We start from the raw sequence: 19607 nt of genomic DNA on the forward strand, positions 1-19607 counted from the left end.
CTGAAGATGCAAGAAGAGGGGACAGTTACTAGAACCTGGATAATAGGGATCCCTGGGTGGCGCAGCGGTTTGGCGCCTGCCTTTGGCCCAGGGCGCGATCCTGGAGACCCGGGATCGAATCCCACGTCGGGCTCCCGGTGCATGGAGCCTGCTTCTCCCTCTGCCTGTGTCTCTGCCTCTCTCTCTCTGTGACTATCATGAATAAATAAAATTAAAAAAAAAAAAAAAAGAACCTGGATAATAGAGAGCGAGGTAGAGACGGTCATCTGGTAAGAGCTCTGTAACCTCAAATAGACCTATATATTTTGGACTGGGAATTTTATATCCCAACCTTTCTTTTCTCTTTTCTGTCTCTTATTGGTGCTCCCTGCTGGCTCAACCCAAGCGCAATCCTGAAGACAAAGCAACTCAGTGATACAGTCTCTACCAGTCAGTTGCCCAGGGCAGAGAGCCGAGTGAAAAAGGGTACAGAGTGGATAGTGGGTGGAGGTGGGGCAAACAGACAATCTCCAGGACCAATGCCAACAAGTATAAGAATATACAATGTAGAATTTCCTAGACAACATGCAAGGTTCAAGTCAAAAAATCCTTTTGTCTAAATACTTAGCTCATTCATCCAGAAATATAAACATCGAGCTTACTTGGTCTGAGTGAAATCTTAATCCAGTTCTTAGTATCTTGTTTCTTAAGGTGACAGGTTTTGTAGAAATGTGTTCTTGTTTCTAAGATGGTGAATGCATTGGACCTTGGAGGCATTAAGTTTGAAAGTCTTGTATTAATGAAAAGCAAGGGATGCCTGAGTGGCTCCATCAGGTGAGCATCTGACTCTTGATTTTAGCTCAGGTTGTGATCTCTGGGTTGTGAGATTGAGCCCTGTGTCAGGCTCCACACTCAGGTGGGGGAGCTGCTTGAGATTCTCTCTTCCCCTCTCCCTACTGTTCATTCATTCGCTCACTCTCTCTCAAATAAATAAATCTTAAAAAAAAAAAAAAGGACTGTGGATGTTATTATTTTCCCCCAGTGCATTCACAAACTTTCCTGCCATGTTATGAATGAGTGCAAGTGTAATTTCTGTTTTACAGATGGAGGGAATCAAGGCACAGAAAAGACTAGTAATCTAGTCAGTCATTTCTACTGTGCTTAGCATTCCATGCAGTGCCTTTTACTGCTTAGTTTGAGAGGTGATCAAGTAGCTGCGGTGAAGCCATATGTGATAATTTGGGGGAGCACAAGGAGTGCTGGCCAGAATGTAAAAATAACTCCCCCTCAGAGAATTAAGGTATGAAGTCGACATATCGATCATGCCAAACATCCTTAAAAAAAACTTGCAAAGTTTTCGAGCAACTGAAAGCAACTGGTAAAGGGCATAGATTTTGAAAACTGGTGGCCTGGATTCAGATTTTGACTTGACTGCTTTTTCCTCTGTGGTGTTGTGTATTTTCTTAACTTCTATGAGCCTCAGGTCCTCATGAATAAAATGGGCATCATCATAGGATTTACTTTATGGAGCTGTAGGGAAAATTGTAAGAGCAAATGAGTACTGGGTACCTGGGTGGCTCAGTGGTTGAGCGTCTGCCTTTGGCTCAGGCTGTGATCCCGGGGTCCTGGGATCGAGTCCCACATCAGGTTGCCTGGGGGGAGCCTGCTTCTCCCCCTGCATGTATCTCTCATGAATAAAGAAATAATTTTTTTTTTTTTTTTTTTAAAGAGCCAATGAGTACAAACTTCATATAGTACTTGCCATTAGGGAAGTGCTAAAAAAATGTTAACTGATTTCTGGCAACCAAGCAAACTTGTGATGATAGTTTGGCTTTCTGAGTAGGTTTTCCTAAAAGGCCAGAGGATACAAGAGGCCCCCTTCAAAGTCAGCTTTCCTCCTAAGTCTGCCTTTCTGATTCTGACCAACTCTAGGAGTCTGAAGGATCAAACCTCTCATAGAGCCAGGAGATCCAGAATAGTGGGGATTTCACTGAGTCACCATCTCTCAAACTATATTCTCCAGGCTGTTTGTAGGTGTTATGTGATAAAGGGTTTAATCAGTTGAATCAGTTTATGACACCAAAGAAGTCAAAAGGCTTCTGGGAGACTGTATTGGCTAATGGGTGTTGAGGACTTGTGAGAGGCAGTATATACTGCCTACTACTTTCATGCATGGAATATTCTTCAGTGAATGGTGTGAGATCTGTGTGTCACCTCGTGTCTGGAGACAAAAAACCGACATGGTGAAAAATGTGTCCTGAATGGTTTATAAAGTGACTCATTCATAACAGAGTGTACTTCAGTTACAATTTATATGTACTAATCTGTGCTTCAAATTCTAGGAACTGTTGCTTTCCTGTTGCCTGTCAAGGTTATCCCCTAGAGAGGGTTATACTTCTCAGTTTTTCACAAGGGTGCAAAAAAATAAAAAAAAAAAGAAACAGAAAAACCAAGGGTGCTCCTTCTTTGGCAATAGCCATGTCCCCTGTGCCAGTCTTCCCTGCCAACAAAAGTTAGCTTATGTAATCTGAAGACACTCTGTGGATAGGGATTCTTATATCTGACAAGGAAACACATCCAGTAACCCTGACACTTTGATTTCTGCAAAGCTGCCACGGTAGTTCAAGTTTGGTACCCTGCAAAATTCACCTATTTCACTTCTCTAAATTTCCAATCTTAGATACTGAAAATCATACATATGATTAATTACTATAAATACATTAAGGAAAAAGAGAATAGGTATTTGTTGAAGGCCACCGAGTAAATGTAAGGTAGCATAGTGTGGTAGTTAAAGTTATGTAGTTACATAGTTATGTAGTCTGAAGCCAGATGTTTGGATTGAATCTTGGCTCTACTGCTAATCAGCCATGTGGCTGTGGGCATATGACAGAATCTCTCAGTTTTCCCCTCTGTAATAGCATCTAAGGAAATAATAATAGCATCTAAGTCATAGAATTGATGTTAGGATTAAATTAATAATAATTGTAAAACCCTCTGAACAATACATGACAGATAATGCATACTGTATAAAGTATTAAATCCATATACCTAAAGAAAGTCCTGAAAAAACAAAAGCAAAAAATCAGTCTTTAGGAAATGATGTTTCTGCACAATTAGAATAATAAAATAGTATTTAATTTAATTTATTTATTTTTAAAGATTTGTTTTCTTTTTAAAGTTTTTATTTATTAGAGAGAAAGAGCATGAGTGGAGGGGAGGGGCAAAGAGGAGGGAGAAGGAGGCTCCCCTCTGAGATCATGACCTGAGCCAAAGGCAGATGCTTAACTGACTGAGCCATCCAGATGCCCCAAGATTTATTTATTTGAGAGAGAGAGAATGAGGTGGGGGGGGCAGAGGGAGAGGAAGAGAATCTCAAGTGGACCCCATCTGTGCTGAGCACAGGGCCCGACTCAGGGTTCATTCTCATGGTCACAGGATCATTACATGAGTTGAAATCAAGAGTCAGGCATTCAACTGACTGTGCCACCCAGGCTCGCCTAAAATAGTATTTTAAAGAATGTTTCTTATTAACTCAGTGCTCATAAGCTTGATTTAATTAAATTGGAGGTAATGAGGATTTGGATTTGGTAAAACATTATCCACTGCTGCTACTTTTCAATGAAACAGGAAGTTGCTAAGTGAAACTCCCAAAGTAATAGCAAGGAACACTAGTACTCTAATTTGGCATATTTTTCTCCTACATATATCACACTCTTCACACACCTCAGTGCTCTCATCTCTCCTTATTAACTGTATGCTGAGATGCAGCCTAAGATCCTGATCCCTGGGAACATGTAAGCATATTCTCAGGAGTTTATTTTTTACAAGAAGTTTTAAGTTTTGTGTTTTTGTTTCAGGGATAATCCCCCTAAAGAATTTAAATGTATTCTGACTCATTAGGATCATCAGTTTATAGCATTTATGCTTGTGGTGTTGCTGTCACTGAGTAATCCTGCTTTCATTTTCTGATCCTATGAGAAAAGACAAAAGGTAGGTTTAATATGTAAGTGATGTTCTTGTGCCAAGAAAGGGCCCAAAACAAGGATTTCTAAGTAGTTTTTTTTTTTTAAAGATTTTATTTATTTATTCATGAGAAACACAGAGAGAGAGAGAGAGAGAGAGGCAGAGACATAGGCAGAGGGAGAAGCAGTCTCCATGCAGGGAGCCCGACGCAGGACTCGATCCCGGGACCCCAGGATCACGGCCCAAGCTGAAGGCAGATATTCAACTGCTGAGCCACCGCTGTGTCCTTCTCAGTAGTTTTTATAGAGAAAAGTGAGCAGAACTGAGTGATCATCTAGTATCATGCATTATTTTCGTAATTAACTCAAAAGAACTTGCTGGTAGTAGTCAGTGTTGTAAAATCTCCATATAGTTCCAGCAAAACACCAGTGTCAATTGCAGTAAATGAGCATTGTTAATTAGAATTTTATTCTTGTTTTGCTTATAATTAATGCATCTATTTGTCTTAAATATTTGTTTGGCACTATTGTCATTTAGTTACATATACCATATAGTATGGTAAAAATGACTCATTACATTAGGGACTATGCTAGAATTCTTTTCCCCTTTTTATAAGAGATCCATTCATTAGTCAAATTAAACAAATACTGCCTCAGAAGGAGATGGTCTTGGTTCTGCTTGAAAAGAGACTCAGAACACAGAAGGTCAAGGAGATCTTGCTCCCTTTCCCAACTTGCAGTGCTGGGGTGCTCAGCTTATCAGCTGACACCAATTAGTACTGTACATAGCGGCTGCAGTGAAAAGCTGATTCATACAGGTGATCTGCTTCTATGTATTGCTCTCAATTTCTCTGTTCCTTTTACAACTTCTCTTTTATCACCTGGCTGCTCCTCAAGTATTTTCTAGCAAGCTTCTACATTAGGGTCTTTGCACATTGGTTCTCTGGGCCTGGAATGCAGAGGCTAACTCCCCAAATTTACTCAATTCTTCACTCCAGGATCACATTCTGAATGAAACCTGTTTTGCTTTCTTATTCTTGAGACCTTTTACCTGCTTTGCTTTTTTCCCCCAAACACTTATCACTTTCCATTAGACTCTATAATTTACCTATTATATGTATTATTTATTGTTTTTCTGCCCCTTCCATCTTCTGCTAGAATGTAAGCTCCATAAGGACAGGAGTTTTTTATTTGTTTAGTTCACTGATATATCCCAAGGGCTGAGCATTACTCCTGGGACAAAGCAGGCACTCAATAAAAAACTGTTGAATAGATTTGTCATCTTACTTTCTTCTTGGTCTGGTTCTTCATAAATTTGTAGCCTATGTTTCTTATTTCCAAACAATTGAAGGATGATGGTGGAGGTAGCACATTTGTATGTATTAGTAAGAGGAAGTTCAGGATACATAGCTCTGCATTATCCTGACTTTTTTTTTTTTTACATTACCTGAGGCATTTTGCATTAAATGAAACATATTCAGTAGATATTTATAAACTTCCAATCTGGTTAGTTTCCTCTGGGCTATTTTGGAATAAGTAATTAAGAAAACAAAACTTACCTCCTATAGCCGTTATAATACAGGTAAGTTACAATCCGATAAAATACTTGGCAGTAATATTGCACTTGACTGTTTGAAGAGCACTTTGGTAAAAATTTCCTTGTATGTTTTTTTCAACAACCTTGACTGGCCTGGTAGGTCTTTTCAGTCCCTTTACTGAAGTTGCTGAGAAGTTAAAAACTAGTCCCAGCTCATGAAAATGATCTTCTAAGACTTGAAACCTAGGTCTTTAGAGTCATACCTCGGTGACATATGACTGCTTTTTATAGCCTGATGGTATCAGATTACAGGGCAATTAATGCAGAGGGATAATTAAGGATACAGGATCTCAGGAAGGCATCTTACAAGATGAAACATTAATTTCTCTCTACTGAGATCATATTAAAAGATTTGTTTTAATATTCCATTTTCACTGGTCTACTAAATACTTTCCATTAAGTAACTCTAGCCTTTATATTCTGATTAAGTAAATGAGCTGTTGTTTGTAAGGCAGAGAAAGCTTTTACATCTTAATGAGATATTACCTTGTGATTTACTACATATGGGATACAGAAACCATCAAAAGGTGACTCCGGAGATTTATTGTTAATGTCATGAAGTTATTGAGAAATGGTGAGATACTTGGAATAAGTGATTAACATTTTATAAAGCATACAAAAAATTAATCAACTGGCAGTTTAGGTTTTGTTGTTGTTTATTTATTTAAAGGTTTATTTATTTATTTTACTAGGGAGGGGCAGAGGGAGAGGGAGAAAAATCCTCAAGCAGACTCCCTATTGAGTGTGGAGCTGGATGTGGGGCTCAATCCTAGGACCCTGAGAATCGTGACCGGAGCTGAAATAAAGAGTCAGATGCCCAACTGACTGAGCCATCCAGGCACTCCTGTTGTTTTTTTCCAAAATCTTATTCAGGACATTATAACGAAGGACTGTGAAAAGTGCTAGAGAGGGGAACGGCAAGTGTTGTTTTCATTACCTCATTGTGTAAATACACATAAATTTGTGTTCTCTTGTTTGCTTTCCCATAACCCTTATAAGTAAAACTTCACAGTCTGTTATTTTTCATGCCATCTTGTAATTTTTTTTTTTTTTTTAATGTAGCCATTCCCTCCTCTGGCCTGTGAGAGTTGGGACCAAACCTGAGTCATTTTTGTGTCCCTAGGGCCTAGAATGTACTTGGCTCATGGAAGGAGCTCAGTGCATGTTCACTGTCAAGTGAATGAGTAAGCATAATGAGCATTCCTTCCATTTGGGAGATCTAGATAGCATTTCTTTTTTGGTTTTGCACAGATAGAAGAATTAGGAGATAGAATATCTGACGCTAGAGTGGAGCAAACACTAAGCCAGTTGCTGTGTATGCATTGCCTCATCTAATCCTCAACAATCTGTTAATGTTGTATGATTTCCATTCCCATCTTAAAAATGAAGAATGTGGAGCACAGGGTTGCTTGCCCAAAGTTGCACAGTAAACAGGTGTTGGAATGGGATTTGAATACAGGGAATATATTTAACTACTGTACTAAATTGCTTTACTTTTTTGCTATGAAGCAAAAGAGAATATAATTTCCATGTTCACTTATTAAAGATTTGCAATGAGGGGCACCTGGCTGGCTCAGTCGGAGGAGCATGCCTCTCTTGATCACAGGGTTCTAAGTTTTAGCCCCATGTTGGGTGTAGAGATTACTTAAAAAAAACAAAAAGTTCTAAAAAGAGATTTTCAATGAATGGTATGCATATGGTGTGAAAGTTCACCACTGAATGATTTAGTTTTTTGGTTGAAATGTTCACCTTCCATTTTACACATCAACCTACTGGCTTTTGGCTTCAATATTTGACTGTCACCGCTTCCACTAAGGTCATTAGGGACCTTATCACCAGGTTAAATCTCCAATATTAATTATTTGTGAGTGCCATCGTTGTTTTTATTTCCAGGGTTGATTTGACATCTCCACCTGGATGGGCCCCACACTCCTCAGACTCATTATAACCCAAACCAAACTTGACCAGAGCCACCATCCTGTGACCAGCTCACCTATTCTTTTCTTTGATGTTGATGGCAGTTAGCTCCATGGAGATTTGAGACTTACTCTTTAAGTTTTCTTCATCACGTCCACCCAGCTGGCTTGGTCAGTTTACCTCCTCAATATCTATTTCTACCCCTCCTGCCTCTGCTTTAATTCACATACTTGTCATCTATTCCGTAACTTTTGGAGCACACTCCTGACTGATGTTTTGCTGCAACTCTTCCTGCTGCAATTCATCCTCTGTTTTCTCACTATAATCACTTGTCTTATAAAATACAGTTTATCTCTGGCTCAGTGAAAAACATGGAAAGTACAGGGAATAGAAATAATAAAATAAAAATTACTCTTAGTCCTGCTACTACCTCCAGTATAATTTTTACTAGTATTGAAGCCAATTACATTTTTATGGTATAGCATGATCATCTCAGCTACTCTTGTTTAAAACCTTCACTGTGACACAAGATGGAAGTATTGTTTTCATTTGAATCAGTTGCTGTAGATATTTTTTTAAAAGTAAGTTATTTTTAAATAATGCAGACTATTTTTAAATAATGCAGAGCATCTATTGCTGTCAGATGGAGAACACAATCCTTCATCACCTTGTACAGACTCTCACTCCCTTCTTTTTGGGGTTCATAAGCTTTATCTTGACTACAGTGATTTTCAAAATTTGAAAATGTGTCTACTTTCTAATTTTAACTTAAAATAGTTGTGTTTAAAACTGAGGGATGATGGAGAGGAGATGAATAGAGGGATGGTCTAAATGGGTGATGGCTATTAAAGAGGGCACTTGTTAAATGTAAGTGATGAATTACTAAATTCTACTCTTGAAACCAGTTCTACCCTATGTGTCAACTAACCCAAATTTAAATTTAAAAAATCATTGTATTAAAATAATTTTAAAATAAAGTCTTTTGCCATATCCAAATAACTATGTAACAAAGGTTTTTTTTTTTTTTTAAGTTTAAGTGATAGCCACATGGATCAAAAATTTTTTAAATGAAGAAAGGCATTGATTGAAAAGTCTCCCTTCGGCTTCTTCTGTACTTTCAAATTTCTCCCTTTCCCACGTAGGGAGGGAGCAGTGCTTATTACAGGTAGCAGTGCTTATTTACTTTCAGGCAGCAGGTAGCAATGCTTATTACTTTGAGGTTTATCCTTCCAGATTTTCCACATATATGTGGATGGATATATATTCTGCATGTGTGTGTATGTGCATACATACAAGCAAATGCAGATATATGCATATTTTTAAGTTATCCACTTTCTATTAAAAAAGCACAATATGTATATTCTTCTATACCTTGATTATTTCACTCAATATTTTTTTTTTAGATATTTCCATGTCATTATATACAAAGAGCACCATTCTTATGTATTTGCATACTATTTATTTATTTAATTGTTGAGATGGTCTTCAACTACCAACAACGTTTTAATAAATAATTTTGTATACATAGATATGTGGCACATACATATGTTACATTGATGCAAGGATTTCTATTTTTGATTGGGGTAAAATTCACATAGCATTAATTAAAGTATAACTAGTATGCTTTATACAGTTCAGTGACATTTAATACACTTAAGATTTTGCCCTACCATCCCATATATCAAGGTCCAAAACATTCTCACCACCCTTTGAGGAAATTCCATATCCATAAAGCAGTTGCTTCCCAATACTCTTACCCCCAGCTCCTGACAACCACCAGTTTATTTTTCTGTTTCTATGGATTTACCTATTCTCTGAATTTTATATAAATGGAGTCATACAATATATCACCTTCTGTATGTGGCTTCTTTCACTTGCATAATGTGTTTGGGGCTCATCCATGTTGTAGCATGTATCAGTACTTTATTTCTTTTTGTGACTGAATAAATACTACATTATATGTATACACCACATTTTGTTTATTCTTTCATCCATTGATAGATACTTGGGTTGTTTCAACCTTTTGGCTTCTGTGAATAATGCTACTGTGAACATTTGTTGTTGTTTTTTAAAAATTTTTTTACTGTGAACATTTGTGTACAGATATTTGCTTGAATAATTGCTTTCAATTTTTCTGGATATATACACCTATGAGTAAAATTGCTAAACTTTATGGTATTTCAAATGTGTTTAACTTTTTGAGGAACCTCCAAACTTTTCCACAGCGGGTTCACTATTTTACATTCCCACCCATAATGTACGAAAGTTTTGATTTCTCCACATCCTTGACAGCACTTGATGTTGAGCGCCTTTTCTTGTATTTGTTGCCTAGTTGTATATCTTCTCTAGAGAAGTGTCTAAGTTCTTTGTCCATTTTTAAATTGGATTTTTGGTCTTTTTGTAGTTGTAGGAATTCATTGTAAAAATTCCTTGTATATTCTGGATTTAGACTCTTAACAGATATGTGATTTGCAGATATTTTCTCCCATTCTGTAGGTTGCCTTTTCACTTTTTGATGGTCCTTTGAAGCCCAAAGGTTTTTTATTTTGATGAAGTTCAACTTAGCAATTTTTTTTGTTGCTTGTGCTTTTGTTGCTGTAATTGATTCTCTCTGCAAATTCAAGCTCATGAACATTTACCTTTATGTTTTCTTCTAAGAGTTTCATAGTTTTTGCTCTTACATTTAGGTCACTGATCAATGTTTAAGTTAATTTTTTGTATATGGTGTGAGGTAGGGGGTCCGACTTCATTCTTTTCCATGTGGGAATCTAGTTATCCCAGAACCATTTGTTGAGGAGACTGTTCTTTCCCTATTAAATGGTCTTGGCATCCTTATTGAAAGTCAACTGACCATAGATATATGGGTTTATTTCTATAATTTCAATTATATTCCTTTGTTCTATCCTGAAATCAGTACCCATTCTGTTTTGATTATTGTCACTTTGTAGTAAGTTTCTAAATCAGGAAATGTGTACCTTTTAATTTTTTTAAAGATTGTTTGGCTATTTGAGTCCTCTTGCAGTTTCATATGAAAATGAAAATCCAGCCTTTCCATTTCTGAAAAAAAGGAAATTGGAACTTTGATAGTGATTACATTGAAATCTGTAGGTTACTTTCAGTAGTAGTGACATCTTAAAAATCATAAATCTTCAATTCATGAATACAAGATGTCTATTTACTTAGGTCTTTAGTTTTTTTTTTTTTTTTTTTTTTAGGTCTTTAGTTTCTTTAAACAATATTTAGTAGATTTTGGTGTACAAGTCTTTTACCTTCCTGATTAGACTTATTTTATTTTATTTTATTTTATTTTATTTTATTTTATTTTATTTTATTTTATTTATTTATGATAGTCACAGAGAGAGAGAGAGAGAGGCAGAGACACAGGCAGAGGGAGAAGCAGGCTCCATGCACCGGGAGCCCCACGTGGGATTCGATCCCGGGTCTCCAGGATCGCACCCTGGGCCAAAGGCAGGCGCCAAACCACTGTGCCACCCAGGGATCCCTAGACTTTTTTTAAAAAAGATTTTATTTATTTATTCATAGAGACAGAGAGAGAGAGAGAGTGAGAGAGAGAGGCAGAGACACAGGCAGAGGGAGAAGCAGGCTCCATGCAGAGAGCCTGACGCGGGACTGGATCCCGGGTCTCCAGGATCGTGCCCTGGACTGCAGGTGGCGCTAAACCGCTGCGCCACCGGGGCTGTCCTACCTGATTAGACTTATTCCTAGATATTTTATTCTTTTTTTTTTTTTTTTTTTTTTTTAGATATTTTATTCTTTTGAATGTTATTGTAAGTAGAATTTCTTCCTTAATTCCCCTTTTGGATATTTTTTGGATATTTATTGCTGGTATATAGAAATACAACTAATGTTTGAGTCTTGATCTTGCATCCTACAGCTTTGATGAATTCATTTATTAGTTCTAATAGTTTCTTTAGATACTTTAGGATTTTTCTTTTTTTAAAAGATTTATTTATTTACTTTAGAGAGAAAGAGAGTAAGCCTGAGTGGGGGAAGGGGAAGAGAGAGAGAGGGAAAGAAACAGACTTCCCACTAAGCACAGAGCTGGAAGTGGGGCACAATTCCACGACCCTGAGATCATGACCCGAGCCAAAATCAAGAGTTGCTCAATATACTAACTACCCACCCAGATGCCTCTCTTTAGGATTTTCTATATAAGACTGTGTCAACTATAAATACAGAAAATTTTACTTCTTTTTTAATTTGAATAACTTTTATTTCCCATTCTTGCCTAATTGATCCGACTAGAATTTTCAGTATAATATTGAATAGAAGTGTGAAAAGCAGACACCTCTGTCTCATTCCTGATCTTAGGGAGAAGGTACTCATCTCTAACCATTAAGTATGATGTTAGCTGTGGGTTTTTCTTTTTTCTTTAAGTTTTAATTTAAATTCCGCTTAGTTAATATACAGTGTAATATTAGTTTCAGATGTACAATATAGTGATGCAACACTTCCATATAACACCCAGTGCCCTTTACAACAAATGCACTCCTTAATCTGCATCACCTGTTTAACCCATCACCCCCACCCAACTCCCTTCTGGTAACCATCAGTTTGTTCTCTTCTTGAGTTTGCGTATTGTTATGTCTCTTTCTTGGTTTGCCTCTCTCTTTTTGTTTCCCTATGTTCATTTGTTTTGTTTTTTAAATTCCATGTAACAGTGAAAGCATGTGGTGTCTTTCTCTGACTGACTTATTTCACTTATCATAATCTTCTCTGGCTCCACCTATGTTGTTGCAAATGGCAAGATTCTATTCTTTTTATGGCTAAGTAATATTCCATTGCTTATATATACTACATCTTCTTTATCCATTCATCAGTCAATGGACATTTGTGCTGTTTCCAAATTTGGCTATTGTTGATAAGGCTGCTATAAACATTGAGGTGCATGTACTCCTTTTAACTAGTAGTTTTGTATTCTTTGAGTAAATACCTAGTAGTGCAATTGCTGGATCATAGGGTAGTTCTATTTTTAACATTTTGAGGAACCTCCATACTGTTTTCCAGAGTGGCTGTGCTAGTTTGCATTCCCACCAACAGTGCAGGACAGTTCCCCTTTTCTCCACATTCTCGCCTCACAACTAATGTTTGAGTCTTGATCTTGCATCCTACAGCTCTGATGAATTCATTTATTAGTTCTAATAGTTTCTTGTAGATACTTGTAGTTTCTTGTAGTTGTGAGTATTTGTTTCTTGTGTTGTTGATTTTTAGCTATTCTGACAGGTGGGAGGTGGGAGGTGATATCTTATTGTAGTTTTGATTTGCATTTTCCAAAAAAATGAATAATCCAATTAAAAGTGAGCACAACACATGAATAGATATTTTTCCAAAGAAGACATACCAGTGGCCAACAGACACATGAAAAGATGCTCAACATCCCTCATCATCAGATTTTTCTTTTTGATGAGTTGCTGTATTTATTTTAATATCATTATGAAATCAAGTGTTTAAACATTTTTGTATTTGTTTTAACAAATTGCATGGTTTTTTAAGTACTCAAACTATACCATCTATGCTAGTGGAAAAACTATAGAAGAAAGTATTTTAAGAACAGTTTTATATTTTATCCCTGATACCTCTGTGCTGAATCCTCATTTTTTTGCAGGTAACCATTTGTGGTGGTTTCTTCTTTATCATCCCCATGTTTGTTTGTTTATTCATAAATAAAAGCAAATTTGTGTGTGTGTATGTATGTGGCATACTATATCACTATGCATACTATTTTGGCCCTGTACAATGGTAGTTTAAATGACTTGGCTAGGTTGATAAAAAGAGGACATAGCAGGGTCCAGATATAAACTCAGCAACTGACTCCTGAGCTTGGGCTCTTAATGGCCTGCTATGCTTATGGCAGTCCCATTGACTTGCAACCCATTGGCTCAAAGACCCAAAAGGAGGCTTTTGTGATTTTGCTTCTCTCAGAGTAGAGTGAAAATGTAATCTGAACACAGTATTAGTAATGGCACCTGGTTTTCAAATAATTGTAAAAATGCATCAGAATAAACTTGTTTCCCAAAAAACAGAAAAGCTTCTTCTTGATTTTCTTTCCTTTTTTCTTTTTGTTTTTTTGTTTTTTTTTGATAGTTTAGTTGATCCATAGTTTCTACTTTTGATTTAGCAGTATTTAATCTGCTGGCAAGAAATGGAGACAAGCCCTTTCAAATATAGTATTTGTTATTGCATGATCATTTTATAAAATGGAAGCTTTGCCTCATTTGTGTGTTAATTATTCTGAAGCCATTTCAGGAAAATCTACACCCAGGTATATTTTAGTACTTTGGTTAAGAATACAAGTCTTCACAGCAGAAAACCTTAGGCAGATAAAGAATTAAAAGAAACCATAAGGGATAGCTGGTTGGTTCAATCGATTGGGCATCTGCTTTCAGCTCAGGTTATGATCCCAGGGCCCTGGGATTGAACCCAGCATTGGGCTCCCTGCTCGGCAGGGAGTCTGCTTCTCCCTCTCCTCTGTAGCTCTTGCTCTCTGTTGCTATCCCTCTCTCTCTCTCTCTCTCTCAAATAAATAAAATCTTTTTAAAAAGATAAGTAAGTACGTAAATAAATAAATAATATAATTTGCCTTTTAGCTTATATTTGAGATTCTTTTTGTCTGTCTTTAGCATTTTTAGAATTTACTCATTGTTTTATCAGTAAAAATCTAAGCTATTTTTCCTTGGCACTAACTAGTATGTGTTTCAACTAACTTGGTTTCTTTTTGATTTAGAGATTAATGTCGTTATAACTTCATTGGCCTGCCAATGAAATTTGAGCATTGTCAGAGTAGTCTTCATAGAATTTGTAACCCTTTTTTGTCTTTTTCCCTAAAGAATGAAAAATTATTTTATGTTTTGTTATCAGATTCTCTACTTCTCAGTATAATGAGGTTATTTAGATGTGGCTTTGTGTCTGTCCCACTCTTAGTATACCTTCAAGTTTTTGTTTTAGCAGTTGCTCCTGAATACATAAATTTGGACACCAGTACGTTCCCAAGTTCTTTACACTTACGATGTTTAAGGCAAAGTTTGTGGGAAATAAAAACTAGGATAGATAATGAGTTCTTATTTATTTAATCAAAAACATGTATTGGATGTTTCCCAAAATTGGATGATTGTTAGCAGTATGAAGATTAAATAAAATATGATTGTTGTCTTCAAAAAATATAGACTGATATTGGGAATTAGATATGACAGTGCTTCCTACTTTTTAAAAAAAAATACTTTATTTATTTATTTATTTATTTATTTATTTATTTATTTATTATTGAGACAGAGCATGTTGGAACGGTGGGGGAGGGGCAGTGGATGAGGGAGAGAGAATCCCAGGTAGGCTCTGAACCGAGTGGGGAGCCCCATGGAGAGCTCAGTCCCACAACCCTGAGATCATGATGCAAGAGCAAATCAAGAGTCAGAGGCTTAGCCAACTGAGTCATCCAGGTGCCCCTGGACCAAATTTTTTAACATTGAAGTAAGAGGACAAGATTTTAAAAAGAGCCTACATGAAAGTACTTTGCATAGTAGCCAATATATAAAGACACAGAAAGGGTTTTGTTTTTTTGCTTTTTAAAAATTGAAGTATATTTCACATGTTAATTTTATATTTGTGTTTGAGTTATATTGATGTAATAAATCCATTTAGAGGAAATATCTTTGAGTTGATGACTATTGAGTACTTAAAGTTTTGAATATAATTTTAATCCCATCAGAATCAAACTACTTTTCACGTGATACCTTTTGCCTCAATTTTTTTTCTTACTGTTCCTTTATCAGATATATCTTGAATCTGTGTTTTGTCCCCTAGAGGTGTCCTTATGATGAATGATACTTGTGTTTTTTTTTTTTTTTTTTTAGCATCTGGAGATGTGGGTTATTAATAATATGTGGTTAGCTACAAGGTCACTTCTTTTGGCAATTCCATTTGACAAATAAAAACTTCTTTTGAATGAGTACTTTAATATAAGCAATATTTTCTGTCAGAATAGTTTATTATTAAATATAGGTTAGAAAGGAGAACACAGCATATGAAAGATAAGAGAGATGCCAAACTCAATTTTTCCTATATTACTGTTTCTGTATTTTTCTGTCAGACTAAGCCAGATTGAAGCCTCTCTTTTCTGATTATTAGAGTAATACAAGTTCATTAGAGACAAGTTGGAAAATATGGAACAATATAAGAAATACTTAGGTCTTCCTGCCAAGCGGCAATTATTATAAGCATTTTAGTGTGTTCCTTTTGCAACTTTGTTTTCCTAAATATTTTGTGTATTTTGAAAAAAATTTTTTGAGCGTAGTTGACACACAATGTTGTATTTGTCTCAGGTGTACATCATAGTGATTCAGCTTCTCTAGATGTTGTGCTATACTCAGAATAAGTATAGCTCCCATCTGTCACCGTACAATGCTGTTACAATATCACTGACTATATTCCCTGTGCTGTGTTTTTTATTCCCATGACTTATTCATTCCCTAACTGGAAGCCTGTACGTATTTCTTCACTCATTTTGTCCAGCAACTCATCCCGTTCCCTCTAAAATGCTCTTTGTATTTAGAGGTCTGATTCTGCTTTTTTGCATGTTTTCTTATTCATTGGTTTTGTTTTCTAGATTCCAGAGATAAGTGAAATCATATGGTATTCATCTTTCTCAGTCTGACTTACTAACTTAGCATAATACCCTCTAGATCTATCCATGTTGTGGCAAATGGCAAGATTTCATCCTTTTTATGGCTGTGTAATATTTGTGTGTGTGTGGGGGGGTATGTATGCATACCACATCTTCCTTACCTATTCATATATCAGGGGACACTTAGATTGCTTCTATGTCCTAGTTATTGTAAACAATGTTACAATAAACATAGGAGTGGGTATGTCTTTTAAAATTAGTGTTTTAGTGTTTTCATTTTCTTTGGGTAGGTACCCAGTAGTGGAATTATGGGTCATACGGTATTTCTATTTTTAATTTTTTGAGGAACCTCCATATTGTGTTCCACAAAAGCTGTTAAAATTTCCATACACCCAAAGCTATCTGTAGCTTCAGAGTAATCCCTATCAAAATACCAAACAGCATTTTTCACAGAACTAGAGCAAATAATCCTAAAATTTATATGGAACCATAAAAGACGTAATCTTGAGAAAGAAAAACAAAGCTGGAGGTATTACAATTCCAGATTTCAAAATATACTACAAAGCTATAGTAATCAAAACATTATGGTACTGACACAAAAATAGACATAAAGATCAAGGGAACAGAATAGAGAGTCCAGAAATAAACTCGTGCTTTTATAGTCAATTAGTTTATGACAAAGAAGGCAAGAATATACAATGGGGAAAAGCCAGTCTCTTCAATAAATGATGTTGGGAAAATTGGACAGTTACATGCAAAAAAGTGAAACTGGACCACTTTCTAACACCGTATACAAAAATAAACTTAAACTGGACTAAAGACCTAAATGTGAGATCTGAAACCATAAATATCCTGGAAGAGAGCACAGGCAGTAATTTCTCTGACACCAGCTGTAGCAACATTTTTCTGGATATGTCTCCTAAGGCAAGGCAAATGAACGCAAAAATAAACTATTGGAACTGCATTAAACTAAAGTTTTTGCACAATGAAGGAAACCATCAACAAAAAGGCAACCTACTGAATAGGAAAAGGTATTTGCAGATGATATATCCATTAAGGGGCTAATATCCAAAATATATAAAGAACTTCATATAACTCAACACCATAAAACCAAACAATTTGATTAAAAAATGAGCAGAAGATCTATATAGACATTTCTTTTCAAAGAAGAAGTACAGATGGCCAACAGACACATGAAAAGATGCTCAACATCACTCATCATCAGGGAGATGCAAATCAAAACCACGAGAGATCACCATACACCTGTCAGAATGGCTAAAATCAAAAAGACAAGAAACAACAAGTGTCGATGAGGACCTGGAGAAAAAGGAAGCTGTGTGTTGGTGGAAATATATGTATTTTCAAGCCCAGTTAAGCTCATATTATGTATATAGCTCTGCAGTATGCTTTTTCACTTATTATATCATTAACATTTTCCATATCATTAAATAATTTTTAATTATTAAATATTAATTATTAAATTATATTATTCCCAAATTATATTATTATTATTCCCAAATTATTAAATAATTTGGGAATATTGTGTGATGGCAACATAATATTCTCTGATGTGGCTGGCTGTGCCATTATGTACCTATCCATTTATTTTTGGATACTTACATAGTTTCTAATTATTACAGATCATGACATAATGATTACTGAATTTATATAATTTTAGGTAGCACATATTTCTAGGACACGTGTCTTATTTTGCTTATTAAGCCATGGTGGATCTTTTTTTATTCATGTGTAAAATAATCTTTGCTTTTATGATGTTTCTGTTTTTTCCCCCCTGTACTATTATCCTTTACTGAAGGAAGTTTTTAAATTTAAAAAACAATAGCCTTTTAAAAATTTGATTGAGGTGTTTATTTATAAACTCTAAAACACATTAGAAGGTAAAATTACAAATCCTGATGACAGCAATTTGTGATGGAAATGCTTACAGACCCTTAAATATAGCTTGGTAGGGAAGGGTGGGAGGGAAACAAGTTGTTACCATTTGTTCCAGGAAAGGCATTTTGGATGAATGCCCTCTACTTTTACAAAGATGTCTTGTGATTTTAGTTTTATCTGCTTCACTTAACCTTTCCCAAAGCAATTGCTGAAACAAACGTATGTAAAACAGTACAAGGTATTAACATAAATCTTTTTCTCTGATTGAATTTTAGTGGAAGTTTGAACTTGAACCCGGTTTAATCATCAACTAAGGCAGATCAGGGGTCAGTTCATCTAGGCAGCTGCCTTCCTGGTGGAAGTGTCTACTTAGAGTCAGTGTTTGTTGCAGAAATAAAATTCTAAAAACTTCTCTAGTGATTTCGAGGATTTAGAGTCTTCTCTGGTGAGAATAACAGCACTAATATCTGAGAATTTATTGCCATTAGTAAATACTCTTTGCCAGGCATTGTCTGCTCACTGCATGTAGCTTTTTTTTTTTTTTCTTTTAAAGGAGTCTTTTTTTTTAAGGATTTTATTTATTTATTCATGAGAAACACAGAGAGAAAGAGGCAGAGACACAGGCAGAGGGAGAAGCAGGTGCCCTGCAGGGAGCCCGACGTGGGACTCGATCCAAGGACCCCAGATCATGCCCTGGGCGGAAGGCAGATGCTTAACCACTGAGCCACCCAGGCATCCCCACTGTGTGTAGGTTTATGGTCTTGAAATTGTGCTGGTCATGCGTTATTTACCCCATTTCACAGATGGACTAAAGTTTAGGAAGGTTAATCATTTGGCAAGCTCACCCAGCTAATCGGTGTCCATTCGGGCTGCAGGACTGGTTCTCTCCTGTCCTGGACTTACAAGCTTTTGGAGAGCTCCTAGTCATATAAGTAACTGTCTTAAATTCTATGAAAACATGTTAAGAAAACATAATAAATGTAGCCTATGACCGAATGTATAACTTTTAAACATTATAGAAGGGGCTTACCTATTTAAAGGTTGACTTTATTCTCTTTAAAAAGGGGACACAATTATTTAGGGAAAAAAAAATCCTCGTTATTCTTTTTTCCTGGCTGGCGATCTTGGCAAGTAGGAGAGCAGCTGCTATTATTGTGACTTTGTCTGTTGTGTGTACAGATCCACGCTGCCAGATTCTCTGCCCCACACCTTTTATAAACACCATATTTAACTTGGAGGAGAAAAAAGTTATTTTTGGCAACACTCACATAGCAAAAGTAGCTAGCTACTGCAGGGGTCACCAGGGAATAGAGTGACCTGAGCAGGAATTGTGAGACTATTTCTAGAATTGGACTTTATTACTGGCTCCAATGCAAGTCTCAGTAAAGGAGAGAATTATTATTCAGTTTACCAGGAAGTAGGAAAACTGTCAAATGAGATGTGTCACATGTACTTAGGATTATAAATTTAATGTATTGATACTTTGTGCTTATTTTAACTGTTATCATTGCCAGATATTATGAAAATCATTAGATAGCTGATAAGGACCTCATACAAAGATGGCCAAAGCAGTTAAAAGACCTGCTTTTGAGAACTGCCTGCGACAATGGTTTCATGT

At 36.1% G+C, this 19607-nt stretch overlaps 1 protein-coding gene across 1 annotated transcript in view; it reads left to right on the forward strand.

The window, feature by feature from the left end:
* HECW2 (HECT, C2 and WW domain containing E3 ubiquitin protein ligase 2) overlaps window positions 1–19607 on the forward strand; it is a 364266-nt gene that overhangs the window by 175858 nt on the left and 168801 nt on the right. The window lies entirely within an intron of this gene.

Source organism: Canis lupus, chromosome 36, assembly GCF_048164855.1.
Source record: "Canis lupus baileyi chromosome 36, mCanLup2.hap1, whole genome shotgun sequence".
NCBI classification, from domain to species: domain Eukaryota; kingdom Metazoa; phylum Chordata; class Mammalia; order Carnivora; family Canidae; genus Canis; species Canis lupus.